The 21,936-nt window shown below is 54.0% G+C and overlaps 4 non-coding genes across 4 annotated transcripts; 2 read left to right on the forward strand and 2 right to left on the reverse strand.

Moving 5' to 3' along the window:
• The first annotated feature begins 2,034 nt into the window (after positions 1–2,034).
• On the forward strand, positions 2,035–2,108 carry TRNAI-GAU. Its single transcript has one exon. It is a non-coding gene; the product is annotated as a tRNA-Ile (tRNA).
• Positions 2,109–3,967: 1,859 nt separating this feature from the next.
• Positions 3,968–4,039, reverse strand: TRNAH-GUG. The gene has a single exon. It is a non-coding gene; the product is annotated as a tRNA-His (tRNA).
• Positions 4,040–5,773: 1,734 nt separating this feature from the next.
• Positions 5,774–5,845, reverse strand: TRNAD-GUC. The gene has a single exon. It is a non-coding gene; the product is annotated as a tRNA-Asp (tRNA).
• Positions 5,846–19,494: 13,649 nt separating this feature from the next.
• TRNAE-CUC lies at positions 19,495–19,566 on the forward strand. Its single transcript has one exon. It is a non-coding gene; the product is annotated as a tRNA-Glu (tRNA).
• The last annotated feature ends 2,370 nt before the right edge of the window (positions 19,567–21,936 follow it).

Genomic DNA, 21,936 nt, shown 5'->3' on the forward strand with positions numbered 1-21,936 from the left:
CAACGGGAGGCGTTGACTGAGCTCCAGGCTGCCCCCGTGTGGCCAAAGCTTAGAACTGAGCAGCGGAGTTTAAAGCTGGCGCTGGGAAGGACCTGAACACACGGGGCACGAAGGCTCCTGCGTGTAACACTTGTTGGGTGGGCAGCTGGGCGTAGCTGATTGCCAGGGTTCAGGGCTGCAACCCGGGGTGCTGAGCAGGTGTCTGTGCTCAGGTTGGCCTCGCTATGATGGTTTCTGGAAAGTTTGGGGTCACCAGTCTCCCTAAAGAGAGAGGAGCCAGGTCAGCCCATGAAAGGAGGCCGGCAAAACTCTGGTACCAATTGGCCGTGGGACTGCCCCTGTGAAGAGCCACTGCAGCCCCGCCAGGGAGAGCCGGTCTCTCTTTATGCAGCCCCCCCGCCACCATTCCTCAGGATGAGGGTTGTGCTCAAAGATCTGTGCCCCGTGTTTTCACCTCCATGTGAAGCGCACAGTGCAAATAACCCTCAGCGCATCAGCTCAGTTCCAGGCTCCACTTCCACCGGCTCAGGCAAGATGGTGCAGAGGAGCCCCTGGGTGGCTGTGGGCCTGGGGAGGCTTTTGATTTTTCGGCCTGACCGCTACGGGCAGCAAGGCCAAAAGTCAGATGGCCGGCTCTCCCGTCCACCACGCTCATCAGGAGCCCTTAGTCGACAGGCTCGGAGAATGCGGGCATTGCCCCCCACTACCTCTCGCATGCAAAGCGAGCGCTGTGCCGCTTGAGCTAATTCCCTGCAGCTGGCCTGACTCTCAGGCACCGGGCAAAAAAAGGCAAGGGCTCTGTGGCCTTAAGCAGAACACAGCCTGAAATGGGGGGGGGGGGGGCGTGCTACCCAGAGCTGGGGAAGGGGGTCCGAGTCCCAGCCACGCTCCTCGGCACAAACACCAACGCTCCCTCCCTGGAGTGTGTCTGGGCTGAGAGTTAGCCCCTGAAACAAGCACCAAACTTCAGAAGACAACGCAGGGATAGATCACTTGACGATTGCCTGCTCTGGCCATTGCCTCTGAAGCGCCTGGCATCGGTTACTGTCAGAAGACGGGATAGTGGCCTAGCTGGACCATCGGTCTCACCCAGGAGGGCCGTTCCTATCTTCACCACTTTCCTCTAACCCAAGCAAAGCCCGGAGCAGGCCCAGCTCAGCAACTCTAGCAGACTCCCTGGCCCCTGGCCCAGCATACAGCAAAGCGACCCTGCCTCCGCCAGGATAGACAGCCACCGACTCCCTCTTCAAGACCAACGCAGCCCTTCCCCGCTTTGGCTGTCTCCAAGCTGTCTGCGTGCTCTGCTCTGCTCCACGGCTACCATGCTGCCTGAGATCAGGAGGCTGTGAGGTCTCACGGTCTCAGCTGAGCTGGTATCGCGTGCCACCCCGCCCATCTCCTCATTCCCTTCATGGACCCCTGGGATGTGAGTAATTCTGTATTTGAGTGGCTCTCCCTCCCGGCCAATGAGCTTGGCGTAGACTAGCAGGGAGGGAGGAGGAAAGGGATTGTGCTCCAGTGAGAGCTCAGAAAGAAAGGTGCAGGTCCCCCACTAGAGCCCAGCCCAGCAGAGCAAAGCAGAGCAGAGCAGGCTGGAAAATGTGTGTCTGGGTCTGACTACTTCTCCCCTGCTCTTCCATTTGAGCTAACTTCCCCCAGCTGTCTCCAGCCTCCCAGTCAGCGCAAGGGGGAGAAGGGCCGGGGAGGAAGAGCTTTGTGCTCCGCAAGGGCTGGCTTTCTGGGAGGCCAAGCCGGGAGAGGGATGGAGGCCACTGGAGGAGCTGAGCCGGCTGACTGTCCATGGCTTCTAAAAGAAGGGCAAGAGAAAGTCCCGGGGCTGCCTTGCCGCTGGAGAATGCGGGCATTGACCCCGCTGTCTCTCGCATGCGAAGCAAACGCTTTATCACTTGAGCTAATTCCCCTACCTTGGCAGGTGGCGTCTCAATCCATCCATTCGATAACGGAGGCCACATCGTTCCCCGCGCCAGCCAGTGACTCCTTCCAAAAGGGTCAGGCAAGGGAGAGCTTCCCGTAGGCTGGCTAGCTCAGTGGGTTAGAGCATGGTGCTGATAACACCAAGGTCATGGGTTCAAGCCCTATGCTGGCCACTCCAGGAGGGAGAGGGTGGCTTCTGTTCTTTTGGCTGACTGCTAGGGGTGGCAGAGGCCAAAACCAGGTGGGCCAGGAGCGGGCAAGAGCCCTGCTGGGCGCAGGCGCCGGGCAGGACCAAGCTCCTGACACCTCCTTGGGCTCCCCTCCCTGGGCTCCTCGCTCCACCTGCTGCCTGAAAGGAACTTGGAGACAGGTGAGCCCGGCCGGCTGCCTTCCAGGCTCATAGGAGGCCAGGCTTGAGCTGCCCGCCCGCAAAGCCAAAATCGCAGGCCTGCCAGCTCACCCCCATTTCCACAGAGGGTTGACCTGATGGCCCGAATTCTTGCCGGCCGCCAGCTCCACCCAAATGTACCCAACACCGGATCACGCTCCCCAGCCCAAGCCACAGAGGAAGGCTTAATACTCGGCACCCCAACCTAGGGGAGAGGCTTCACACTCCGCCGGCGCAGGGTGACCTTTGGGACTTCCCTGGACACCATCCTCCCACCGCCCACAGCCAGACCCCCCAAGCCCACAGTCGAGCCCACCCCTCCGACAGGAAGGAGCAGGAGGACCACTCTGCCCAGGGGCACCACCACTCGAAGTCAGCTTCACTTGCTTTCTCTTCTACCCCTTTCCTCCCAAGTTATGCGCGCCTCACGGGAGCCGGCCCTGGGAAGACGCAGGCACCGCACTCTGACTGGCGCAAGCCAAACGCCCACACCGAGAGTTTAGCACGGGCTCTTGAGGCACTGGAGGAACCCCATGCAGACGCACTGACGGAGCTAAGCTTTACGGCCAAGGGCCCTACCTGTGCAGAAAGCCAACTTGCTTGTGAAAAAGACTCCTCTTTCGGCTCCCCTTCCAAACTTCCAAATGCCTCCCAATGGGAAAACACACACACTGAAACACCCAAACGGTCCTAACGCTGGGGCCAGGCGAAAAAGAAAAGCAAGGAAAAGATTTCTAAATGGCCACCCTGCCAGAGTCGTACAGTTCCGCAAGTGAAACCCATGGGAGGGACATTACACAGAAAAGGGGAATGGAAAGCTGCCAAAATTGAGATGCTGTGGAAAGCTACAGCCCCATCGCTACTCCTACTCTGCACACTTCTTGCAACAGCTGATGATGAACGGCCAGGTGCTTTTCGCATCCAAGCCCACACCAGGGGAAGACCTTGAGAAGTTTCCCGTGGCTTGCCTGGTTCAGCTGGTCAGAGTGCGGCACTCGTGGAGGCCAGATGGTGCAGAGGAGCCCCTGGGTGGCTGTGGGCCTGGGGAGGATGGCTTTTGATTTTTCGGCCTGACCGCTACGGGCAGCAAGGCCAAAAGTCAGATGGCCAACTCTCCCGTCCACCACGCTCATCAGGAGCCCTTAGTCGACAGGCTGGGAGAATGCGGGCATCGCCCCGTCATATGTTTATTCCCCACTTCAAACTTTAGCATCCACAAGAAGGGGACCTGCATGGGCCCCTCTCAACTTAAATCCTAGTTTAGATCTGGTAAAGCTGCCACCCTCTAGAAGTTCCAGTGTCTAGCACACGCCCTGTTCCCCCAAACCTTCCCTGGGGAACACAGAACCAAACTCCTTGACTCGTAACCCTAAGGGAAATAAACCATTCCCCCACCTTCTTCCCCCTCTCCTAGGTGTTGGGAAAGATACCTTGATTCAAACTCCTTGAATCAAACAAAGAGGGATTCACTTTTCCCCCTCCACTTCCCCTGAAAATCCAAACAAGGGAAGAAATCAATCAGGTTCTAAAAAGAAAAGGATTTTATTAAAAGAAAGAAAGAAAGAAAGTACACTATCTCTGTAACACCAGGATGGAAAAACCACGAGGCGTGCTGCAGGATAGCCCCTCCCCACCAAAAAGCAATGCCGTGACCCGGATTCGAACCGAGGTTGCTGCGGCCACAGCGCAGAGTACTAACCACTATACGATCACGGCCAGGCGCTGGGGGTACAGGAAGCAGCACGCTGGAAAATGCTCAGCTCTGTGCTCTCGGGGCGGCCACCTACCTCGCCGGCGGCCACAGGTCTTTCTCAAGTCTCCCCATTACAGTCACAGGTCAAATGCTGAGCAAAGGAAAAAAGACAGGAAGCCAATCCCATGCCTGTCCCTTTTTCTGTCTTCCTCCACCCCTGGACCAGGTCCCTCCCCGTTTGTCTGGGCCATTGTCCTCATGGCCCAGGCCAGCCTATTTCCCTTTGCCGCTCTGAAACGTGCCACACGTGCAGGCCCCGAAGCTGGGCCTGGGGGCGGAAGGCCAGGGAGAGGCTTTGGCTAGGGCCAGCGTGTCCTTGCGAGGTAATTGTCTCTCTGGAGGTGAAAGTCATCAGTTCGGGGTGCGAAGGGAAGTGGCCGTAGAAGGAGAATGGAAGGCATGGGGTGGGCAGGCCAGGGATTTCTTTGTTCCCCCCTTGAAAAGGGGTCACCCTCCCTGCCAGCGAATCAAACCCCGGTCTCCCGCGTGACAGGCGGGGATACTCACCACTATACTAACGAGGAAAGGGGCACGGTGAGTGGCCCCAGCTCCCACAGACCAGCTATGGCCAGCGTACACCTACACCGTCGCATGGGCCCCAGCAGGCAACAGCACCCGTGGCCCTCTTCTGCTTCCCAAAGGCTTTGGCCGCAGCAACAGCCCTGGGAAAAGCCCTGGCCCTCCTCACCTGCCCTTGCCCAGCAGGACGCCTTTTCAGGCCTACACAGCTCCTCACACAACTCCCGCCTGGGACCTTGCCCTCCCCTACCAGCTCAGCAGCACCTTTTTTCCTCTCAAAACCTCCTCTTGCCATCCTCCCCCTTCCACACTTCAGACTCACCTCATCACAAACTCACCCACGGCCCCTTTGGCTTCTCAAGCGCCTCTGGAGGGACGCAGCTTCCCTGGCACGCAGATCCTTCCCTTCAACGCGCACTGGACGGACATTCCAAACACAGCCCTTTCCAGGAGGGAATGCGCTGCTTTTGGACCCTGGCGCCCAGCAAGAAGTCCTGGGACTCTTTTTCTGACGGATGGACCCCACCGACTTGCCTTTACCAAGCAGAAACTAAGGACCGGCTGATGGCTCTCTTTGCAAACGGACGTCATCAGACTGAGCCACGAGGCATGCTGCAGGATAGCCCCTCCCCACCAAAAAGCAATGCCGTGACCCGGATTTGAACTGAGGTTGCTGCAGCCACAGCGCAGAGTACTAACTACTGTACGATCACGGCCAGGCGCTGGGGGCGCAGGCAGCAGCCCAGTGCAAAATGCTCAGCTCTGCGCTCTCGGGGCGGCCACCTACCTCGCCGGCGGCCACAGGTCTTTCTCAAGTCTCTCCATTACAGTCACAGGTCAAATGCTGAGCAAAGGAAAAAAGACAGGAAGCCAATCCCATGCCTGTCCCTTTTTCTGTCTTCCTCCACCCCTGGACCAAGTCCCTCCCCGTTTGTCTGGGCCATTGTCCTCATGGCCCTGGCCAGCCTATTTCCCTTTGCCGCTCTGAAACGTGCCCCCACGTGCAGGCCCCGGGGGAGGCTTTGGCAAGGGCGAGCGTGTGCTTGCGAGGTAATTGTCTCTCTGGAGGTGAAAGTCATCAGTGCGGGGTGCGAAGGGAAGTGGCCGTAGAAGGAGAATGCAAGGCATGTGGTGGGCAGGCCAGGGATTTCTTTGTCCCCCCTTCAAAAGGGATCACCCTCCCCATCGGGGAATCGAACCCCGGTCTCCCGCGTGACAGGCGGGGATACTCACCACTATACTAATGAAGAAAGGGGCACAGTGAGTGGATCCAGCTCCCACAGACCAGCCTTGGTCAGCGTACACCTACACCATCGCATGGGCCCCAGCAGGCAACAACACCCGTGGCCCTCTTCTGCTTCCCAAAGGCTTTGGCCGCAGCAACAGCCCTGGGAAAATCCCTGGCCCTCCTCACCTGCCCTTGCCCAGCACGACGCCTTTCCGGGCCTACACAGCTCCTCACACAACACCCGCCTGGGACCTTGCCCTCCCCTACCAGCTCAGCAGCACCTTTTTTCCTCTCAAAACCTCCTCTTGCCACCCTCCCCCTTCCACACTTCAGACTCACCTCATCACAAACTCACCCACGGCCCCTTTGGCTTCCCAAGCGCCTCTGGAGGGACGCAGCTTCCCAGGCACGCAGATCCGGCTGATGGCTCCCAAGTGTGCAAGTCCGTCCCCGCAGAACTGCCCCATAGGGTGACCTTGAAGAAACTGTGGAAAACGGGACAGGGGTGGGGGGGTAATAGGCTCCTATATAAGAAAAAGTCCTCCCAGACCTGCCTGTCCCTTTAAACATGGGACATCTGGTCACCCTGGAGCAGCCCCACACTCCTGCTCCCCGGTTGGTGCGTTTGTAACCCGGGGGCTGAAGCCGACGCGTGAAAGGGAAGTGAGCGAGCTCGGAGCTCTCCGGCGCCACCTGTTGGGAGCAGAGGGAAATGACTGAGCGGCGTCCTGGCTAATTTAAATATCACCTGGTTCTCTGCTGGGTGGCTCCACGGCAGAGCTCGGGTGTGGCCTGAGTGTGGCAGCACCTTATTTGCATATTAAAAGCGGCAGTTTGGGGCCATTGGGGTAAAATATGAGTAAGTTTTGGGGTTGGGCCCCACATGTTTAGTGCAGGCTGTGGGGAGCCGGGCTGAGCAGAGCCTGCCCCGACGGGGAGTGTGATGTCACCCTGAGCTGGGAGCGTGTGGCCAGACATGGGGAAGTGGGGAGGGAGAAGCTTGGTTGTGAGAAGCAGAAAGTGTTTCCCTCTTGCCTTTTTTGGTGCCTGGGTGGGGGTCTCGTTACCTAATGAAGAGCAGTGGTGGGGGAGGGGAATTGAGACTCTGCTTTGGGGGTTGCTGGGGGGCGTGACTCGAGCCACCCGGTGCTGGCTGCTGCTGTGGGGAGTAGGACAGTTGGGGGCGGGGCTGTCTGGGTACTTGAGATCAGGGGTGGTTCCTGGTTGGCTGGTGCCTTGGCCTGCCTAGAGTTTTCTGACAGCTAATCACCCATTGGCCCTCGCGCGGGGCAGGTCTCTGAAAGCTGGTCTCCCATTGGGTCCTCCCCAACTGACGTTTCTGACAGGCTCATCTCCCATTGGTGACGTTGTCTGACAGCGATGCGGGGCGGAGCCGCCAGGGCCTTGTGCGCTCCGAGCTCAGCGCCGCCCGCGAGAAGCGGCGCGAGGCCGCGCGGGGCCGGGTCGCGCTGCCGGGCGGAGGAACCGAGACTGCAGCAGCGGCGCCGCCTCCCGCCTGGCGAGAAGCCGCAGCACCGGGGGGGGTCACAGGGTGTGAGGCGCTTCCGCGCGCGGCTGTTTCCTGCCGGTCGCGGGGTGAGGGGTCCTGCCCGGGGCGGCCGCGGGGTCCCGATGGCAGCTGGGGGCTCTGGCGTCCGCCCGCGGCGGCTGGGAGCTACGGGGCCACCTGCACTGGCCGGGGGCTGCGGCTTCTCCTCACACCCCCCCCCCCAGTGACTGGGAGCTCCGGGCTCTGCCTGCGGTGTCTGAGCGCTGGGGGCTCCTCTCCTGCCTGGGGCGGCCGGGAGCTCCCGGGGCTTCGGCGCTGCAGGGTCTGTGAGCAATGACGTGGGGCTGCAGGGTCCTCCCGCCATCAAGGCCTGTTGGGAAATCCTGGGTCCATCCGCAGCGGCTGGGAGCTCTGGGGTCCACTCCTAGGAGCTGCAGGGTCCATAGGCAGTGGGGTGGGGCTGTGGGGGCTCCCCGGCCACCCATGGCTGCTGGGAGCTCCAGGGTCTGCCTGTGGGAGCTGTGGGGAGATGAGGGGATTGGGGTGGAGGAGGAGGCTGCAGTGTGGGGCTGAGGGATTCGCAGTGCAGGAGGGGGCTGTGGGTTGAGACAGGGGGTTGGGGTCCAGGATGTGGTGATGGCTCTGGGGTGAGGACAGGGATGAGGGGTTCCAGGTGTGGGGGGAAGCTCTGGGCTGGGGCAGGAGGTTGAAGTGCAGAGGGGTGAGGGCTCTGGGGTGCAAGAGGGGGCTCTGGGTTTCGGGGGGTTCAGGGCTGGGGCAAGGGGTTGGGGTGCAGACTTACCTCAGGTGGCTCCTGGTCAGCGGCGCAGCAGGGGGGACCTACTGGCCACTTCCAGGGCACAGTGCGGTGCCCTAGGACACGTAGGGACCAGCCTGCCTGAGCCCCGCAGCACCGCTGACCGGACTTTATAACCCAGTCACCCCACTGGGAGCTCCAGGGTCCCCCTGTCCCATGTGGTGGCTGGGAGCTCTGGGATCCACTCACAGCAGCTGGGAGCTGTGGGGTCCATCCGTGGTGGCATGGGCCTGTGGGAGCCCCTTCCGACACTGGTGGCTGATAGCTGTGAGGCCCCCACCGGCCAACAGCTCCAGTCTTGCTGCCCCAGGGCTGAGGTGGAAAATGTCACTGAGATCTCTGAAAGTCACAGTTTCTGTGACGCCATTTATATAATCTTAGCCTTAATAGTTGTTGACTGTCTCTCTCAATCTAGAGGTCTGTTCTAGGGCACATGGGACAGGGAAGACAGAAGCTCACCCCCCAGCACAGGTTTGGGCAGAAATGGCTCTTGGGCTATTTGCTGTGCATGCAGAGGACTTGTCCAGGCTGGTGGAGCAGCCCAGCCAGATGAGGAGCTGGAAGAAGGAGACCGGAGCAGCCTGGACATCCCACTTTTTCTCCACAGCCACTGCCTATCAGCAGGATTCCTCCTTCTCCTCAGTGAGACCAAATCTAAGCACCTAGACAGCTGGTCTGTCCGCTGCACCCCAATCCCTCATGCCTGAGCCTCCCTGCCAAAGTCCTGTACCTGGCTCCAGAGAATTGTCTCACATCTCGCTGGGAACTCGACTTCTTGTGCCCAGAGAGTCTCGGCCCCACTCAGTAGAGGACCTGAGAAACACAGTGTCTGCCTTTTCCAAATAAGTACTTGGAAAGCTTTTGTTCCTGTGACCACATGGCCTAATGGATAAGTTGTCTGACTTTGGATCAGGCAATTGAGGGTTCAAGTCTCTTCATGGTTGTGTTGGTGTAGTTTTACCTTTGTGCTGAAAGTCCTGCTCCCTTCAGGGCTGGAACCTCTTCTTGGCCGCTCAGGCCAATGCTCTGGCTTCAGCTAGAGCCCCGGGAAGGAGTTGGGGGTTGGGTGTCACAAAGGCTGGGGCATGAGCCCCAGGTGCTTCCAGTCTCACCTTTGCCCTTCCTGACTTGCCAAAGAAAATGGGCAGCTGCCCGGGCTAGAGTGTGGAGCAGTTTCCCTCTTCCAAGTGTGCGCCTGTCCCTGTGCTGGAGGGTACTTGCTAAATAGCACCTTGGGAGCCTGGGTGTTTCTCTGCTTCTCGCCAGCTGGGGAAAAGCCTCTTGGGGTAAAATCTCCTGCCCCACTGCCAAAGTGAGCACCGTGAGTGGGAACGGTCAGAGGCCCCACCAGGGGGGCTTGGCCCTGCTTTCCTACCATCTTCTGATGTTGGCCACAAAGCAGCAGCAGCTGGCTGTGGGTGGTTTTCAGTGGGTGTTCGGCATGCCAGGGAGCAGGGAGCAGCCTGGCTGGGTGTCTCTGTGGCTGTCTGCTGGCCACGCATAGGCATGGTTCTCCCCTCCTCTTGCCCTGCCCTTGGTTGCTCTGTGGCTTTTAAGCCGTCCCTTGGAGCTGTCAGCACCAGCCGCCTCTGTCCTAGGTGCCCAGAGGAGGAGAGGTGCTGGGCTCCAGCCTGGGACTCTTCCTCCCTCCTGCCTTTTCCTGACTATGAAACCTGACCCTGACACCCCTTTCTTCAAGCGCCATGTGGGCAAGAGAAAAAGTGTGGTAGAAAGCAGAAGGGCCAAACGTGTGGGCATCAAAAATCCCGAACACCCAGTCAAACCATAGCCACTTCTAGACCCCATTCCAACCAAAGACCTGGCTCCAGGGGGTATGAGGGGTCACTCAGCACAAGGTAAACAACTCATTTTCATACAGCTGGAGATAGGAAAGCACTTGGATCTCCAGGGATTTACCACAAGGTCCCACTGAGATTTGAACTCAGATTTCAGCATGCCAACCATTACACCATGGGACCAGCTTGTGCTAGTTTCTCTGAACATTGGTGACCCTATCATAGAATACCAGGGTTGAAAGAAACCTCAGGAGGTATCTAGTCCAACCCCCTGCTCAAAGCAGGGCCAATCCACAGACAGATTGTTATCCTAGATCCCTACATGGCCCTCTCAAGGACTGAGCTCACACACCTGGGTTTAGCAGGCCAATACTCAAACCACTGAGCTCTCCCTCCCTCACAGGCCCAGCTTGTGTAAGGGGACTGTTGGCCCTTTACTAAAACTGAGTGGGGTTTTTTGGTTGGCTAGTTCCCAGTCCCAATAGAAGGGGGAAGGGCCAATGGGAAATCAGGCCCCTGAGACTGACAGGCCCCTGGGGCAATGGTCACCAACTGGTAGGGAACAAGTGAGAATTTGTTAATGAGTAAAATTCCTGGTGAAAATTGGCAAAGCTGTGGAGAGTTTGAAATGTTCCAGTGAATTTACACATGAAGATACAAACAGAGAGACAAACAGAGAGAAAGAGACCATCACAGACTGCACAGGCCCACACAGACATAAACAAAAACCAAACCCACACAGCACACAGAGCCATAGACACACAAGGGAAAGCCACACAAAACATAGAACAAATCCACACCAAAAAATACAGCAAAAGCCCACAACAGGAAAGCACAAAAACCACATACCAGAATACATAGCAAAAAACCAATCTGCATGCAAAAGTCATACACCCACACACAAAACTATATGGCATCCACAAAAATCACACAGGACCCACATGCACATCAACATGACAGACAACAAAAAAACCCCAACATACAGAAAGCCAGGCAGGGTTTGAGTCTCACAGCGAAGAGGGTGAGCCCACAGGTGGTTTGGGGAGCAAAGACTGAGGGGGAGTCGGGGGCAGTGCTCTGGGCTCTGCTCGACCCCTCCTGACACAGGCGGCTGGTGGAGAGCAGAGCCTGGGAGATCTGTGGAATCTGCCCTGCTCTCTGTAAAGCAAGGGGACCTCGGTGTCTTCTGAGCTGCAACTGTATTTTCTGCAGGGCAAAATGATTGGCAGAAGCCATTTGCTTAAAGGAAACTAGTGCTGTAGGTGAGGTTTGAACTCACAACCTCAGCATGACTCCTCTCAGCACTGCTCTGTAAGTACTGGACACTAACTCATTGCACCCCTGGACCCTGCTTTCAGGAGCTTGTCTCCATGTTTCATGGATGGATTAGCGGAGGGGGGGGGTTACATTAGCTAAAACAAATCCATATTAAAGGCTGCAGGATGGCAGCAGCAGAGGTGGGGAGCCTCCTTCCATGTGCTAGAGCTGGTTCCCCCTTCCGTTGCTGAGGGGAAGGTTGGTGCTTTGAGCCCACCCGGTGCTGGAATGTCTCATGGGTGAGATTAACGGGACTCTTGGGAAGGGAAGGGAGGGGAAGTCTTTTCGATCCCTGCCTAGCTCCATTGGCCTCCTGTGGCCCTTTCAGCTCTCTGCTCCCCTGTTGGGGAGATGCAGAGACAAGGCCCCATCTGGGTGAGTCACCGAGAGGCTGTGTCCCATAGCGTGTGTGGGGGAGAGGGGGAGGGATGGGATGGGGCTCAAGGGGAGAAGGTTGTGTGTGACAGTGTGTGGGGGAGGGGGAGGGGGAGGGTGTGTTCCTTAGGATAGAAATAATGGAAAACACAGGGGAGGTGACAGTGAAGCCCCGTCTCTGAGTGTTATGACCCTGTGTGGTGCTGCCGTTCACCTTCCCCTCCTATGGGCTCAGCTTTCATTGAATCCAGCATTTTTTCACCTGTCCTCACCACAGAGGTGTCCCACCTGCCTCAGCTACCGAGTGTCCCTTTGAGAGACGCCGAGGACTGGAACTGATTTCAGCTGCTGGACAGCTCTGCTAGGTCTTTATTCATTTGCACAGGAAAATCCTGAGTGTTTAAATTCATTTCAAGCCCCCTGCCCCCCTTCAGCGAACTCCTGAACATACTGGAGATGGGTCTGGAAATCGATTTTCATTTGAAAAAGTTTTTTAAGGGAATCATTTGGATTAGAACTAGGAACCCATCACGCTGCAGGGAAACATTCACCCACTGACCTACACACAACAGAGAGTATCATCTATAGCCCAGAGCAGGACCAGTTTTTAACCTGGGGGTTAGTAAACTTTATCTCTATACAAACACCACAGCTTACAAACTCCCCACCCCCGCTCTGTGTCACCAGAGCACAACAGCAACTCTCCCTGGAGCACACACGGCTCCCCAGCTCCCTGCCCGTCAGTCTCTCCAGCATTGCTCCAATCCCTTAAAGCAGGGTCTCAACCTCAATTTACCTTAGGGCCAGGGCCAGTCCTCCAGTCCTCCCAGTGGGCCAATAATGTCACTCATACCGCCCAGACCCCGCCCCCCAAAACTCCACCCCTCACCTGCCTCAGGCTCTGGGAGGGGGTTTGGGCAGGGGGAGGAGGTCTAGGGTGCAGGCCCTGGGCTGGGGCTGGGGATTGGGGTGCAGGAGGGGTGCAGGCTCTGGGGGGAGTTTGGGTGCAGAAGGGGTGAGAGGCTGGTCTCTGGGAGGGAGTTTGGGTGGGGGAGGGGTTCTGGGGTGCAGGCTCTGGGATGGAGTTTGCAGCGCCGTAACAAGGATGAGGCGAGTGAGGCACTTGCCTCGGGTACAGAAAGTGGAGGGGCGCAGCTCTACCATGATCAGCGGCGCTTCGGTGGCAATTTGTCAGTGGGTCCTTCTCTCCGAGAGGGACTCAGGGACCCGCTGCCGAATTGCCACCGAAGGATGAATGAAGCGGCGGCGGCAATTCGGCAGTGGGTCCTTCCCTCCGACAGGGACTTAAGGACCCGCAGCCAAAGAGTCTGGACTGGCCCTTGCCTCGGGCACAAAAATTCCTTGTACCGCTCTGGGAGTTTGGGTGCTGGGTGCAGGCTCTGGGCTGGGGCAACAGGAGGAGGGGTGGGGGTGCAGGCTCCGGGAGGGAGTTTGCGGGGAGGAGGGGGTATGTGGGGAGGGGATGGTGGTGCAGGCTCTGGGAGGGGGGTCAGTGACAATTCAGTGAGAACAGATTCATCATGTAAGGGGCCAGCTGTACATCAAGTAGTTGTAGCCAAGTGGTTAAAGTGATGGATTATGCATTCAGTGGGGTCACCCTGCGCAGGTTCAAATCCTGCCAACTATGCAGGCCTTGCACTGTTGTTATTATTACTCTAGTCTTAATGCCTGAGCATCCAGAGTGCAAACTTGAGCCAGATCTACTTTCACTCTGTCTACACTTAAAAGGCTGCTGTGGCACTGCTATAGCACTTTGGAGTAGACAGTGACTGGAGGTGTTTTCCCATCCCAGTAATAGCTGCATTGACAGAACAATTCTTCCTTTTATTTAGCACTATCTAACCAGGGCTTAGGTCACCTTAACTATATGGGTTGAGGGGTGGGGGTTTCACACCCTGAGAGACGTCGCTCTGCCAGTTCAGTGCCCAGCGTACACCAGCCCTTAGATCCCTCTTGGTATTTCAATGCAGGCACTGACCTGTGAGAGGAAAACATCAGCTCACAAACACAGAGACTAAATTCCCCAAATTTAATCTCGCTGCACTTTCCAGAAAATCACAAATTTCAATTCATTCTTGCTAGGCCAGAGAAAAAATAAGGGATCATTCAGTCCTTTGTAGAGAGCTTCAGTTTGTAGCAAAGTCCATCCAGAGGTATGAAGCAGGAGTGAAGACAAGATGGAGGAGAGGCATCAGCCTTGTATAGTCTCTTGCCATGTGGTCTTTGTCCCAAGGACACTCTATCAAGCACGTGGCATAGAAAAAACTTAAAGTTCTGTCCATAGGCAGGTCCCTGCATACCTTGCTGAGTCACAAGGCATATCTGCCTTCTCTCAATGGGTCGATTTTATAGCCGATGGTCTTTAATGAGCCATCAAGCAGGCTAGACAGAACTGACACCAACTTGTCTGGGGTGTTCCCCAGAAGCAGAGCACAAGTTTGAAATACAGGCAGCATAGAGCCAATATTCATAACGTCAACTACAAAAATGATACACATCTAGAGATAGCATCATTATAATCAGCCAATCAGAACCTCTCCATAGACCCCGTACACGACAACCTTTCTACCATATTGGCTGCAAATATAGAACAGTGGTTGCAACAGTGATCTATAGAGTTTACAGATTATGTCAATAACGTCACAGGAGGTGACACAGCATCAGTGAGACTGATGCTGGAATACTGCCTCCAGTTCTGGTGTCCTCATTTGAAAAAGATGTTGTGAAATTGGAGCTGGGGCAGCAAAGAGCCACCAAATGTTCTGAGGGCTGGAGAAAAATGCCTTCTAGTGAGCTATTGAACGAGCTCAACCTGTTTAGCTTATCAAAAGAAGATTGAAAGGTGACTTCATTGAAGCGTTGAAGTGCCTTAATGGAGAGAAAATAGTGGGTATTAAAGGGCTCTTTAATCCAGCAGAGAAAGGCATAACAAGACCCAATGGCTGGAAGGTGAAAAGAGACAAATTCATATTACAAAAAAAGCACAAATATTCAACAGCGAGGATGATTCACCACAGGAACAAGCTACCAAGGAAAGTGGTGGATTCGCCATCTCCTGATGTCATTTAATGAGGACTAGATGCCTTTCTGGAATATGTTTGCCCCAAAAGTAGCTCTTGTGTCATACAGGAGGCCTGTGATATGCAGGGGGTCAGATTAGATGCTCTAATGGTCTCTTCTGGCCATAAAGTCGAATAATTTCTGAAAAACTGAGTGTAGCATTGGGAGCAGCGTCTGATATTTTACTGTCTAGCCAGGGAAACCTCAGAGACCCCTGTGGCTTTGCTTCAGCAAGTCTCCTTCTCGAGATCTCTCTTTGAGGACTAAGAGAGTATTTGGTTTCACGGACGTGAGCACCAGGAGGAACCTCTTTTGAGTTTTCTCCTTCCCTTTTACTGATTTTACTAGAAAACAGACGTCCCTGTTTAGAAGGTAAGAGCCTCCTCGAGGGAAGGGGTGTCATGGGGGCACCACAGTTCTGATGCCGGTGCCCCCCCAAGGTAAGGAAGTTCCCACCACCCTGCTCTGTGTTCGCAGGGCTGGAGAGAGCAGCATCCACGGCAGTGATTTGCTCTTGGCTGCCAGAGCAGAGCAGCAGGCTCAGCTGTCAGAACTTCCCAGAGCGATGAAAGGGGAGGGGCCCATGGCTCTGTAGCAGGAATGCAGGGCAGGCGAATTCACGGCGGGCATTGTGGGATACTGGAGGAGGCCAGTTATGGTGATATAATGAACAGCAGTGTCTACTCTGTCACTTTAAGTTTGCTGCAAAAAGCTCTAGACCTCTCATTGAAGTCATTTTATTTTGTCAGCAAAACAGGGCAGTTTTGTCACCAGACGTGGCATTGCAGTGTGTACACCAGCCACAAGCTTCCGAGTGAGGTAGCGTTGTGTATTTTTCACACACCTGAGCAATATAATTCTGCTGAAACAACTTTGTAGTGCAGACCTGGCCAAAGATTGACTCACACACAGCTTGCAAGGAAAACTTCACCTGCTCCTCTGCTTTGCAGAATCCAAACACAAGCAAAGCTTGTCAGGCCCTGGTGGCGATGGCAGGGAGTCAGGTGTGGGCAGACAGTGTGTTATAGCTATCCACAGGCACCATGGCTTAGCTGGCTAAAACTTCTGTTTTGTAAACAGGAGATCCTAGGTTCAACTCCCAGTGGTGCCTTGTTGACTGGTTGTTGGGGCAGCTGGGATTGGCTACTGTCAGAAGACAAGGTTCAGAGCTAGATGGGCCTTTGGTCTGGCCCAGTGTGGGTTTTCTTATGGTTTAAATAACACTCACAGGCACTGATAACAGAGTTACTGAATGTTTGGGAGTTAGGAGCGGGTAGGTCAGTGGTCCAGTCCCCACACAGATGACACCCTCCCTCTGGGACAGGGGCAGGTCTGAGCTCTCACCCAAATGCTCATTGTGGCTGCTAGAATCTGTGAGCAGCTTGTTTAGTTTACAGCAAAGGTTGAGTCCTGCTTTGTGCACCGTGTGTGAGAATGAAAATCCTAAACTGCCCTTTGAAATAACGAAAGCAGCAGGACGTGTTATTGTCCCTGCCCCAAAGCAGACAGACCAATGGAGAAATGCCGTCGAGTCCAAGGTAATACTCCCCTGCCATTTTACCTTTTTTGCTGGCTAAATTCCTTCTTATCTACCCGGCCCAGGCTGTCCTCTGCCTCAGCTGCTGCTCCTGGCCTGCTCTAGAGTCAAACACGCAGGGCCCCCAGGGGAACAGAGGCTGGGACAGGGCAGCAGCCTGGGCTGGGCTGGGAAGATGCTGGGAGTTCTCGTTCCCTGAGAACTGGCCCGGCTCCCTTCTCAACAGCGAACAAACCAATTCCATGTCCCCTCTCCAGAAAAACCAGCCTGGAGCCAAGGGCAGCAGGGGACGATTCCCTGCAGTTCCCACCGAGGCAGGAGAGAACCCAGGGTGTTTCTAGCAGAGCTTATGGAACTGACGTGGGGAAACCAGCCTTTAACAACAGGCAGTTCCAGTTTAAGCTAAGTGTTTTAAACAATTTCTACAACATTAAATAACCCTTCAATCGTAGTGTCACCATCCATAACATTGCTTCAGCCTTATAGGTTCCTAAGTGCACAACTAAACATCTCTTCAAATCCAAGGGAGTGGAGATCAGTCAGTGTTCAGAGTCATCCCATATAAAAGAACCATGTTGTGGTACATACCGGCCCCATCATGTGGCCATCGCCTTTCCCTCCTCTGTGTTAAAAGTTTTAGTATTTTGCACAGAAACTTTCTTCCCTCAGGAGAGTCCTGGGAACCAGGGCTGCCAGCCAGACAAACACCTTTAAGAGGCAGCGTAATCTGTCAAAAAATGATCTCCCTCCTTCAGTTCAGTGACACCCTGAAATGTTACTTATCAGGGCAGAGCCAGAGGATTGAAAGCAGCTACATGAAACCCCTGTGTAGCTAACAGGAATGAACACAAACACTCCCTTGTATCTGAAGAGATGTTTAGTTTTACCCTTGGTAAACTACAAGACTAAAGGGCAAGGCAGTGGTGCCAGATATAAAGAGTGAAACACGAGACAATCATCATAGTTATGCTCATAGTGACTGCAAATTATTTCTAAATTCTTCTTATTATCATCAGTGTATTATTTTCTCTGGAGTCTAGACATTGACTATATCTTGACCAAGAAATTTAGATCTTGATAAAATAATCGACTATCCCTGGTTAAGGCAATGGACTTGATACCCACTGGGGTGTCCCTACACAGGTTCAAGTACTAACAACAGTGGCTGCCTTTTAGCCATAGATTTTAATCAGGGCAATAAATTGATACGAACTCCTGTAAAATCATTTTCCAGCCCGACTCCTTCACCCACATTCGTTTAGGGCATTGGGCCACCATGTGAACATTTCATTTCCCTCCTCAATTTCACACAGAGACACAATTTCCTTTGCACAGATCCATGAACAGCAAAACCTCCCTGTCTCTCTTGTCATAGCCAGGGCATTCGATTCCATTGAAACCTTCTCTCCTGCAATGGCGATGGTCAGACAGAGGGGACATGGCCACCTTCACCTCTGACAGTGAGATATTGGCTCAGCTCTTTCTTTATGCTTGCTGCTGTTAGTCCATGAAACATCAGGGATGGAATGCAAGGCTGAATTCAACCCCCTGAAACATTTCAGTGCCCCAGAGAAATCCTGACCCCGGCTGTTGGAATGATCTGGTGGAGATTCGAATAGGAAAGGGACTGTCTGAATTGTCAGTGTGGGGAATGAACAACAACCTATAGCAATGTCATTAACCACAAACACACTCTCATCCTGCTCCAGCTGGAAGGAAAATGGGCAGGAACTCTTGCTGTTCAGCCAAGGACACACTTACACTAATGCAGCCGTGAGTGTGCTGGGGGAGCTGGTCTGAGCAATTTGAAGTGACAATTCTGTGAGAACAGAATCATGGTGTAGTGAAGTAACTGTACATTAAGTACTTGTGGCTGAGCAGCTAAGATGATAGACTAAAAATCCATTTGGGGTCTCCCCACACAGGTTTGAATCCTGCCAACTATGGAGGCATTAGTATGTTTGCTAGTGCCTGAGTGTCCACAGAGCCCAGATTTGGTCTCACTGTGAGGCTGGCTATACTTAAAATGCTCCTGTGACACTGCTCTAGCACTGTGGAGTAGACAGCTGCTACAGTAAGTGGAGGGGTTTTCCATGCCTGTAATAGCTACATTGACAGAACAATCTTTCCTTTCATTTAGCACTATCTAACCATGGCTTAGGTCAGCTTAATTATAGTGGTTTTGGGGTTTTTCACACCCTGAACAGACCATCATGCTCTACCAACTGAGCTAGCTAGATTTAAAGTCAGTCAACTGCCCAGTCGCAGTGTAGAAGGAGCCTGAGGGTGTTTATTTGTGAGCTGAGGTTCCCTGTCTGACATTTGCCTTTTTTCCTGGTTTGTTATGTCTCCAGCGAGCAAACCAGAGCTGTTACAAGGCTGGTTAGATGCTGCTTTCTAGCCCAGAGAGCTGGGGTTGATTTAGCATGCTGTCGCCATCAGCTGGTCAGAGTAACCAGGGTGGGAGGGTGGAATTTAGGATTCTCCCACCAAGGGGAGGTGCTGTTGGACTCATCTAGTGGGGGAGAGTCTAAGTCTGAGTTCCCACATTGCCACACACACATTTTCACAGGGAATCAGGCCCCCTGGGGAAAAACTCAAAAGAAGCCCAGGCCCCGGAGTGTCAGAGAAGGGAATCACTGTTTGCCTTAAGAGGTGGGTGAGGGAAACCTGCAGGTCCTTAGATCCCTCCAGCGCCTGATAGAACCATTTGTGGGGAAGGTCTGGGGAAGCCGAGGAGGACAAGGAGACGGGAAAAGGGCTTGCAGCTGTTGTGCAATCCCCATGCTCCCAGCAGAAGGGTCCGGGGGGCACAGCAACTCAGAACTCACAAGATGGCAAAGCTCAGAGCCCCATTACACGGAGTCAGACTGTGATCAGCTCACACCAAGGGGTAGCAACACCCCTCCCTTGGTCTTTATGCCAGAGCTCCTATCAGCTCAGTCCTTCCCGCAAGAGCGGGTTGCTGAGAGGGTTGCGATGGGGTAAATGAAGACAGAGGAGGATTGTTCCTCATGGGGTTTTTTTTGTGTGTCTCTGTGATCCTGCTGGAGGAAGCATGATTTGAGTTTGTTTCAGTGACTTGGGTTGGGCTGAGGTTGTGACCCTGAGCACAGGGGTTCCTGCACCCTCTGCTCTTAGCCCCTCAGGGAATGGACAATGAAGCAGTTTCAGAAAATGGATAGAAAGTAGCCTAAGAAAGTGTAGTATAAGTGAGAAGAACAGCATCACCATCACCTCCCTGGTGGTCTAGTGGTTAGGATTTGGCACTCTCACTGCCAAGGCCTGGGTTCAATTCCCAGTTAGGAAAAAGTGACTTTAAACCAAAAAAACCTTCAGTTATTCTTCACTTGCAATGTAAACAAATCCATGGTATTTTCTGATTCCCCCATCTTCCCAGTGTCTCCATGGCAGGGCTGGCTCCAGACACCAGCACAGCAAGCAGGTCCCTGGGGTGGCCAATAGAAAGAGGAGGCTTCAGGGGCAATTTGTCCCTCTCAGAGTGAAGGAACTTACCACCAAAAGCAGCAGAGGTAGAGCTGCAGTTGATTGCAGCTTTTTTATTTATTTATTTTTCAGCTTGAGGTGGCAAAAACACTGAAACTGGCCCTGCTCCAGGGAAGACAATTTGTTAAATCCCAGATGAGTGCAGTTCTATCAGTTCTCAGCCTGAGTCCTTAGGTCTTAATCCTGAGGCTATTGTCCCATCATGGGGCCATTTCCTGCCTCTCTTTCATACAGACGCACAATTTTCCTTGCACAGACACAGGAACAGCAAGATCTTTCTCGTTCCCTTGTGCACATGAGGGGGCCTACTTCCATGGAAACAATGGAGAAGCAGGGGGCCGTGGGGTCTTACAGCCCTGTCCGTGAGATGTTCCGTCACCTCTTTATTTATGCAGCTTTTGTTATTTCATGGATGGTCTGGGATGAAGGAAAAGCTGAGTTCACACTCCAGGTGGAGGGAGAAAGAACCGTGAAAGTCTCAGGCCCCAACCCCTGCTACCAGGATCACTGAGGTGCTGGGGATTTGAGTAGGAAAGGGACTGTGTGAATTGTCCAAGGTGGGGAATGAATAACAATCTACAACTAGATCCACCTCATTAATCACTGACACAGGCTAATCCTGCTGCCGATAGAAGGGAAACTGGAGCCTGGTCTACACTAGGCGTTTAAACCGGTTTTAGGAGCGTAAAACCGATTTAACGCCACAACCGTCCACACTAGGAGGCACCATATATCGATTTTAATGGCTCTTTAAACTGGTTTCTGTACTCCTCCCTAACGAGAGGAGTAACGCTAGTATCGGTATTAACATATCGGATTAGGGTTAGTGTGGACGCTGATCGACGGTATTGGCCTCCGGGAGCTATCCCACAGTGCAGCAGTGACCGCTCTGGACCGCAATCTGAACTCGTGATGCAGTGGTCAGGTAGACAAGAAAAGCCCAGCGAACTTTTGAATATTTCCTGTTTGCCCAGCGTGGAGCTCCGATCAGCACGGGTGGCGATTCAGTCCGAAATCAAAATATAGAAAGAGCTCCAGCACGGACCATGCGGATGTGATCGCTGTAAGGGCAGGCAAATCCGATCTATCAGCGCTCCGTTACAGAAGATGAAATTCAGAATCCTTTTTTAAAAATCTCCGGACAGACGCCATAGCAGGACTCAGCGCACTGCAGCATGACAAGCGTAATGGAAAGCCAAAGAATCAAATGGACGCTCATGGACTGGAGGACTGAATCTATCCCACAGTTCCTGCAGTCTCCGAAAAGCATTTGCATTCTTGGCTGAGCTCCAAATGCTTCTAGGGTCAAACACAGTGTCCGCGGTGGGTCAGGACATAGCTTGGCACTCTACTCACCCCCCCCCACCCCCAGAAGCGAAAGGGAAAACAATCCTCTGACTCTTTTACATGACACCCTATCTTTACTGAATGCTGCAGATAGACACGATGCTGCAGCCGTCAACACCAACATCCTCACTCCCCCCTTGCCCATGGGTGGCTGATGGTACAAAAGGACTGGTAACCATCCTCGTCATCAGCCTATTGGCACATGGGGCAGTAACCATGCTGACTATCATCTGTCAGGTTGAGCAAGGTGCCTGGCCCTAATTTTTTCTGGTAGATGGTGCAATGGCTGGTACCATTGTCCATCATAGCAACAGGGGGTTGAGCTCCATCAACCCCCACCCTTCATGTGTAAAGAACAGATTCAGTTGCCCCTGGACTAGCAGAGGGATGCTGGGCTTCTCTCCTACACACTGCTTAATGTCCTGTCTGGACTATCATAGCAGCTGGAGGCTGCCTTCCACTCATTTCTCACTAACAAGATCACCATTTCTTTTTATTCCTGCATTCTTTCTTACTTCATCACACAATTGGGGGTACAAATCAACTGTAACCCAGAAAGGCTGGTGGAAGAACTGAATCAACAGGTGGGGTTGTTACAGGAGCACCCCCTGTGAGTAGCATACAGATCATAGTTTCTTGCAGGATCTTACAAAGAGCAGCTGTGCTCTCTGGTTCTATGATACAGTGGTTTATCTAATACACTTGCCGCTATATTCTAGGCAGGACTGATTCTATTTTTAGATCCCAAAAAGAAGGGAATTGACCCTCAGGGAGTCAATCCCAATTTTGGCTTTTGCACCCCAGGCATAAGAGCAACCAGGGGCAC

This window comes from Mauremys mutica, chromosome 22 (genome assembly GCF_020497125.1).
Source record: "Mauremys mutica isolate MM-2020 ecotype Southern chromosome 22, ASM2049712v1, whole genome shotgun sequence".
NCBI lineage: Eukaryota > Metazoa > Chordata > Testudines > Geoemydidae > Mauremys > Mauremys mutica.